Consider the following 7,686-nt stretch of genomic DNA (forward strand, 5'->3'; position numbering starts at 1 on the left):
CTTTCATTAACATTCAAAGAAGCCATCAAAGCCTGGCTGTCTAACCACTCTTATTTTCCCCCCTGAATGAGATAAGACATTTTTTGGCCTTAAGGGTAGATTTTAATAAACAGGTGGAATTTTTCTGCTTCAGTTTGCCCACAGAATGACAGCTTGAAGGAACTGTACTCACCAACATTATGATTTACTTTGTTTCTTTATATTAAATGGCTGCCATAGGCTGCTGTACTACCATTGAATACAAAATCATCACCATGAGAATATAACTTTTGCCAAGACACAGGAGACATTCCATTTTAAGCTTTACCTCACATCTTTACATCACCTTATTTAGCTTTCACGAAGAGAGTCCAGTGTGTCTGGAATTTAGGTTTTGCCTTTACATAAAACACACACGTGGGTTTTCAGTTAAAGAACTAATCATGTGCTTGATTTTTTTTGTGAAAGCCAGATGTTTTCCACTGAACATTTAAAGCCTTTTCATTTTACCCACAATTCTGAGGATCCAGTTACATAGGACATTCAGTTAGTTTTGGTAAGTTTACCTGTTGAGAACAGAGACCAAGTCTGAATGTAAGAAAATTAAATATTCTTCTTAGCTCACAGAAAACAGATGTAAGGCTGAAAAAACATAAACTAGCAATGGGAATACACCCTATTCCAGTCAAATAGGCACACAGCCATACACTGAGACATCCCTCCATTCCATAACCAATGTTCAAATCAGATAGCCCATTGCCTGCATGGCAGAACCTTCAAATCATTTGACTGAGAAAAGGCTGCCAGGTTCTCAAAAAAAGGCAGCTGAAGCAACTCACCTGAAACAATTTCCTCCTCTAAAAAGCCCTTAAGGACTCCCATCAGAAAGAGCATTAATTTGGCACAGGCATACCCTATTTCATGTCTTGCAGACAAAAAGATTCTTCAGTCCCATTCTCCTCCACTTTGCTCTCTTTTCAAATGCATTGCCTTACAGGAGTTCCACTGCTCCCACCATGCTCAGACCTCCATGAAGCCTTTTTGGCTCCCTACTCCACCAGGCCATGAACCCAACAGAAGTGGGTATAGTTTCCTGGCTGGCTGGCAGGTTGAACTGGCTCTGCATAGGGTCTGGCAAGTGACAGAAACAAGACGTTGCTTAACAGAGTCACTGAATCATACTCTCAGTAACTCAGACGAAGTTTCTCTGGGGGTTGGACTAGAGGACCTTTAAAGATCCCTTCGAACCCAAACTATTCCATGATTCTCTGCATCTTGTAGTGCTATTACCCCCAAGCATACAATTTAACTTACTGTTTTGTGACATTTTAGATGCCATAAGATAACCCCTGGCACCTCCATCTGCCACTTCACAAGAGCACAAATCTCCCAAACAACCCAGGGAGAATGCCCGCAAGCTCTCTAAGGATGCCCTTAATTTTGGGGTATAAGGTACCTACCTACCCACCATATTTGATTCCCTGAATTTAGGCACATTACCAAAAATGAAGAGACAAAAAAGTCCCCAGCAGTATTTATCAAGAATGAAATAACTGCAAAGCACCCAAAATAAATAAATTAAGATACAAAAAATACTGAAGCACATAGGTAGGTAAATAAAGCTTTGGGTTGGGGGTGTGGGTGAGGGGGAGAAAACCAAGATACAAACTGAAGGACAGCTACAAGATCTCAGCATTAAGGTCACAAAGTACTTTAAGAAAGCCTTCTTTTGAAATGCATTGCATCATCAGCATGTTGGCAGGAATTATCACATTGCTTACTCATTGCATGTCAATTCCTTTCCTTTCACTGTTATCTTGTTCTTAAAGAAATGTAGCACTGGGGAAGGTGGCTTTTTCTGTTTGAAACCCAAACCACTCAATACTTCCACAGCTGCATTTTAACTCTTTCCTTCCCTCTCCTATGAAGGCCTGCACAACTTTCCTCCCAGTAAAAGCACTCTGAATATTGGTCTACAGGAGCTGGGGCTTCAGTAATTCCTACCACTGTGTTTCTTTTCCCCTTTTCTGTTCTGAGAAACGGGGTTGAGAGGTAACGGTCTCCTGAACCGCAGCACTTCAGCCTGCTACAGAAGATTATTAGAGTAGATTGATCCTTTGCTCTGCAAATGTCACACTGTGGAGATACAATTTTAACGAAGAAGCCAGGCCAGAAGATTGGGTACCAGCTCCTAAAACAAAGCTACTGAAAGAGGTTTTGTACCTCTTTCACCCAGATAGTACTGTTTGCTCACCACAGTCAAAACTAGGACCAAGCCAACCTTTCCATTAAGGCCTTCAACTCACCAACTTGGCAGAAAACTATCCAACTTTTCTGCTCTGGCAGTTTGCTGCTGGTTTAGTGACCTGAAGCAGCATAGATGGGCTGGAGCGGAATGAATGCAAAGTAGACAGTGGAAGAAGGGAGTCACAAGTGGTAAGAAAAGATATCCCCTCCTCTTTTGACAGCCACAAGTACTAGTGAGGTCACCCTGTCTCATAAAAGTCTCCAAAAGGGAATAAATCTCTCCCCAGCCTGGCATTGGACCCCCCACCCTGAGCAGCAGCACCAGGACACCAGGCAGTAGCAAAGCAAGCGGTGGAAGCATCAGGAAGGCACAAGGGCCCGACTGCCCCTCTTCAGCAGTGAGCCACTACCTGTAATTTTGCCATCACTCCTCCTTGCTACCAGAGAGTTCTGATTACACCCAAGTGCTGCCATGTCAAGTGCATATTAGATCGCTGATTAGCGCCTTATTTCCATGCTCACACGCTTTCTTTCCTCCAGATACTTCTGAACTTCCTGCAAAATTACTGAGACTGCTCGCTTAGCCTAACGGCTTCCAAGTAACCTGCAGAAAAATCACCACAGAAAACAATTAAACAAACAAAATGAATGCTGAGGACTTAGGAAGCTCCAGAATTCACACTGCCAATGAAACCTCAATTCAGTTCTTTGTAGAAAGACAGCATGATATAATCTTCAGGTACAGAGTCTGTTTTGCTAACTTGCGACCGTAGCCTGTTGAGCTCAAAGGACTGATGCTCAGGAATGACCATAGAATCAGTGAATAAAATTCTCCTCTCCAGGACTTCTGCTCGACGACTGCAACAACTGAGAGCTGTGCAACTTTTTGGAACACCACAAGGTATGTAGAACGTGATCAGGTAACTTTGGCCATTGATTCCAGTTTTCCAAGGAGGCTTTTATCCTGAAGATATGTCCAAACAGCCCTGAACAATAATGTGTACAGTTTCCAAGCTAGCTACCCTGTGCAAGAGCAGCACAGCTGCATTAGTATGGTGCTCCACCAACACCAATAGCTTGCTGTTCAACAGGATTAATTAGCCTGGGCAGAACACCGCACTAATGTGATTATATTGCTTCTAGTACCTGAGCTGGCTCATTCATCGTTTTCTATTCCTTTCCTCTGAAATAAAAAGAGTTCAGTTTTTGCCATTTTCTTAACACCTAAATAATTCAATAACTTTTTTTTATTATTATTTTTATTGGAAGAGAGAGGAATAAGACTTGGAAAAGATTCAAAGTCAGATTTCTCTACAGTGCATCTCCTGCTTCCATAGCCTGTCCCCACTATTATCATGCTCTTCTAATAACTTCTTTTTTTCCATATCAAGCTACCACCTCTTCCAAAGTGCCGACAAACCTGCAAGGCTTCCCTGGACATTGGAAATAATGATGTCTAGCCACAACCAACAGCGACAAGAGCAGAGACTGGAAGATTTTCAGCTTTTGAGCAGAGTACTCATATAGTACTCAGTACTACTTATATTTGAGTAGAACAAAGCCATCATCCTTTTTTTTTTTTTTTTCACAGATGGGGAACAAATACCACAAGAAGTACTCGCTCAAAAGAGGGGCCACTTCTCAAATCAGTAAGTAGAAGAGCAGGAACACAAGCCAAAATCTCCTTGTCCACAGTCTGGTGCTCCCATCAGGACACCGAAACAGAGATGAATGTGAGGTACCACGTACCCAGACTCAGCCCTAAGTAATGGTGACACCAGTGCACCAGTGGAACCGCCCAAAGAACTCAAGTTCTGACAAAAAACTAGTGTGCAGGTATGCTCAAGAGCAGCTGCGCTCAAACCTTTCAGAAACATCTAGCACAAGGAAGATACTCAGAGCAGGCAGCATTAGGTCAGCCAGCAAAAAATTCAGCAGCCTCAAGCAACTGACAGCGGTTTTACACAGGATGTGCTGGGCAAACCCCACTGCCGGCAGTACTGCCAGGCCCTCTTTCTTTTGAGTTTGCCCGTAACTCATCACCAGAAGAGAACGAGATGCAGCACCCGTTAGCATCTCTGGCCTTTGCCATGCACCCCTTACCCACACATCACACCTGTGCACAGGCAGCCCCTGCGGCTGTAACACAGCGCAACGGTTCCCGCACACAGGCCTTGAGCAACAGCATCATTCTGGTGGAGGTGAAGGCAGCGACAGCAACATGATCTCCACAAATCTTTTACCTGCTTGGTAAGCTTCTAGCGACTTATTTTTCTAGTTATTTGTCATACTATGTTGGTTTTGATACTAAAAAAGGTTCAAGAATCTTTATATTCCCACCTTCCCACCTTTTTTAAGTTTCACTTTTTTTTTTTTAAATATGAAAGACTATGCCATAGAAAAAATAGTTAAAGTTTCTATAACAAACCTTTGTTAAGAAATGCTATAAAGTCACAGCATTTTATTGTTCCATGATCACAAACCATATTGTACTGGCTAGACTTCCAAACACTTATTTCAACTTAATACAGTAAATGAACAAAACATCTCTAAGTTCAGTCAGCTTTAGGTCAGCATGTTGATAAGACAGAGCTCTTCCAGGACAGAAATGCCAGGAAGAACAACCTTTTCTTGGCATTCTTTTCCTTTAAAGTAACTTGCTTCCTTCTGTCAAAAACATCCACAGGAGTAGTTTCAAATCTTGAATTCTAGGCATACAACATACATCATACAATGCAGACACAAATTCCAGGCTCAAAAGAGTATGAAAGCAGAAAGATTATGTTCGCACCTCCAGCATGCAACCACCAGGCACAAGAAGAGAAATTTTAAGGGATAATTCTAGTTTCTGTGCATGTACAGTATAGTATAAAAGTCCGTACTTTAAAATGCCACGATTTAAAACTATTTCTAAAAAGACTGCAGATTAGAATTCCAGTTCGACAGCAAGTTATCAAAACAAAAAAGTAGACGAGCTTGCTTGCAAAGACAGACAAAAGCAACATATAGGCCGACATACATGAAACAATGTTAAGCAAGTTAACTTGAATTAACAAGTTAACAAGGAATAGGAAACACTGTTTTACAGCCAATGAAAAAGAAATAAATAGAAGTACTCCTTAAAAAAAAAAAAAAAGAAAAATCAAACCAATCAAGGTACCGCAAAAAAGCAAGAGCAATTAAGTAAACAGCATGTTAAAGTCACATACTGAATTGGGAGGAAAGGAAACTCCCAGAAACAGCACATAGTATTGAGAAATCATACTGAGATTTGAAGAAAAAAAAAAGAAAAAAAAGAAAAAGATCTGGAAACTAAGTGAAGTCCCTCTGTCATCTCCTGTGCTTCCACAGGCAAAAAAAAAAAATCTGGTTTGGGGGGGGTGTGTGTTTTTGGTGGCTCCTGTGTAGAAGTGGAGAAGAAAGAAGAATGAGAGAATGGAAAGGGAGGAAGAAAAATTGAAAAGATATGGGGTTACGTATGTATGTACACATACATATATACACAAACATATACATGCACACATATGCATCTATGTATAATAAAAGATAACTTGGACTGGTTGGCACAGAGCGGGACCAGTAAAAGCAGCAGTATATTTAAGTTTTATCTTCTTCCTCTGATTGTTTACTTGTTGCAGTCCTCTATGCTACAGAATCGCATACATCAGCTCTGGAGCCTCATTACTGCCAAATACTTCTACATTGCAATTCAAGATTACTGGAACAAGAGTTTGGTGGTATTTCTAATTATTCTGCATGCCTCAGGGAGGCTGTGTGACTGCAACAGAAGACAACACAGTCTCTGCACGCTTCAAGACGTGGTCTGTACTGTGCACTCCTGAGAGTTTCTCCCTTCAAAATACATTTGCGTTGGTATTTACTGCTCATGACTGCTGCACAACGTGCTAAAATAGTTAAACTGATGCAAGGACTCCAGAGCACAGACCACAACTTGAGATTTTTGAGAGCTTATGATCTGGTGCTCCGTGTGATGTCAGGGCTCACTTTTCAGCCCGCTCTGTACACACAATAAAAATAAGTCAGTCCAAGTAAAGCTAACGATGCTTCATAAACAAAGAAATAAATACTCAGTAGTTATAGTCTTACTCCTATCTCATTTCCATCGCCACAGAACAGGAAACATACACTACTAATTAATTCATAAACCCTAATCTCCGCAGGCAGCTGAAACTGTCAGGTCGATAAATAAACTGGCCAGTAATGACGGGCGGTTGAGCTACATTATCAAGGAAATTCTTCTTCTCTCAGAGGACCCTGTCAGGCTCTGCTCGCGACAGTCTCACCCAGACACAGTTTGGAGAATTTCTGTAAGAAAGGACTTTAAAACGGTGCCTGAAGGGACCAAGCAGCACGAACACACACGACAGTTCAGGGCATTTGTCAAAACACACACGGCTCAGACGCTCTACCGCCAGGACCTAAACTGAACGTATTTTGCCAAACACCCTCAACTCTTTGGGCAGCCGGTATCACAGAACAGTGACCCGAGGCACATCGCGACATCTCTGACGTGCCCGCACAACGCCCGCTCCCGGCACCCGGGAACCCGCCGGGGCTGGGCCAGCCCGGGACCACAGCGAGGGGGAGCGGGAGTCACCTCCTCCGCCACCGGCGCGGCACGGGGAGGGCGCCGTTCCCCGGGGAGGCACTCGCCGCCCACCCACAGGCGGCCGAGCCCAGGTCGCCCCACGGGGCGCGCAGGTGGCCCCGCGTCGCGATGGGGCTTCCCGGGGCGTCGCTCTTCCTCCCCGGCGCCGCTGCCCCCCGACCCTCGCCCGGCTCCCCCACAGCCTGCCGGCGCTTGCCGGGCTTTGCTTCTTCTCCGGGTTTCGGTGCAAGGGCTGGGGAAGGCCGGTAACGCCGCGGGGGGAAGCGCGGGGTCCGCAGGCAGCGCCGGCTCCGCGGCCGCGCAGGGAGACGCGGGACACGCGGCGGGCTGCGGGGTGCAACCGCGGGCGACGGAGCCGACCTACGCGGCGGCTGCCGAGCGAGGGCCGGGCAGAGGGACCCCCTCTCGCAGGGAGGAGGAGGAGGAGGAGGCGGCGGCGGCGGGAGGAAGGCTCAGGGCTCCCCCTCACTCCGCCACCAGCGACCTGTTGCCCCGTGCGGGAGCGCTGAGGCGCGTCCCCGGGAGCGGGACCGGGACCGACCCGCCGCCACCCACCTCTTTGATTTTGTCCCTCTTCTGCCGGACGGCGGGGTCGGCGGGCTCCTGCCCCACGGCTCCCACGGGCTGGCGGAAGAGGCGCTGGGGCAGCCCGGGGGCGCCAGCCTCCTTCCTGCCGCGGGCGTCCTGCAGAAGTTTCTCCTTGTCCTGGCGGATGTCCCTGCGGATCTCCTCGGGCAGCTTCTGCAGCGTCTCCTTGGCCTCCCGCAGAGCCCGCTCGTGGTCCGCGCGGATCCGCTCCAGGCTGCCCGCCCCGCCCGCGGCCGCCGCCG

General features: G+C 46.1%; 1 protein-coding gene across 1 annotated transcript in view; it reads right to left on the bottom strand.

Annotated features, from left to right (window-relative positions):
• The window catches only part of MAN1A1 (mannosidase, alpha, class 1A, member 1), a 134,769-nt gene extending 127,108 nt beyond the window's left edge, over window positions 1-7,661 (bottom strand). The window contains exon 1 of the mRNA XM_014966467.1: window positions 7,412-7,661. The gene's annotated coding sequence lies outside the window, so the exon portion shown is untranslated. The remainder of the gene's footprint in view (window positions 1-7,411) is intronic.
• Window positions 7,662-7,686: the final 25 nt, after the last annotated feature.

Source organism: Calidris pugnax, unplaced genomic scaffold, assembly GCF_001431845.1.
Source record: "Calidris pugnax isolate Ruff unplaced genomic scaffold, ASM143184v1 scaffold31, whole genome shotgun sequence".
Taxonomy (NCBI): Eukaryota; Metazoa; Chordata; class Aves; order Charadriiformes; family Scolopacidae; genus Calidris; species Calidris pugnax.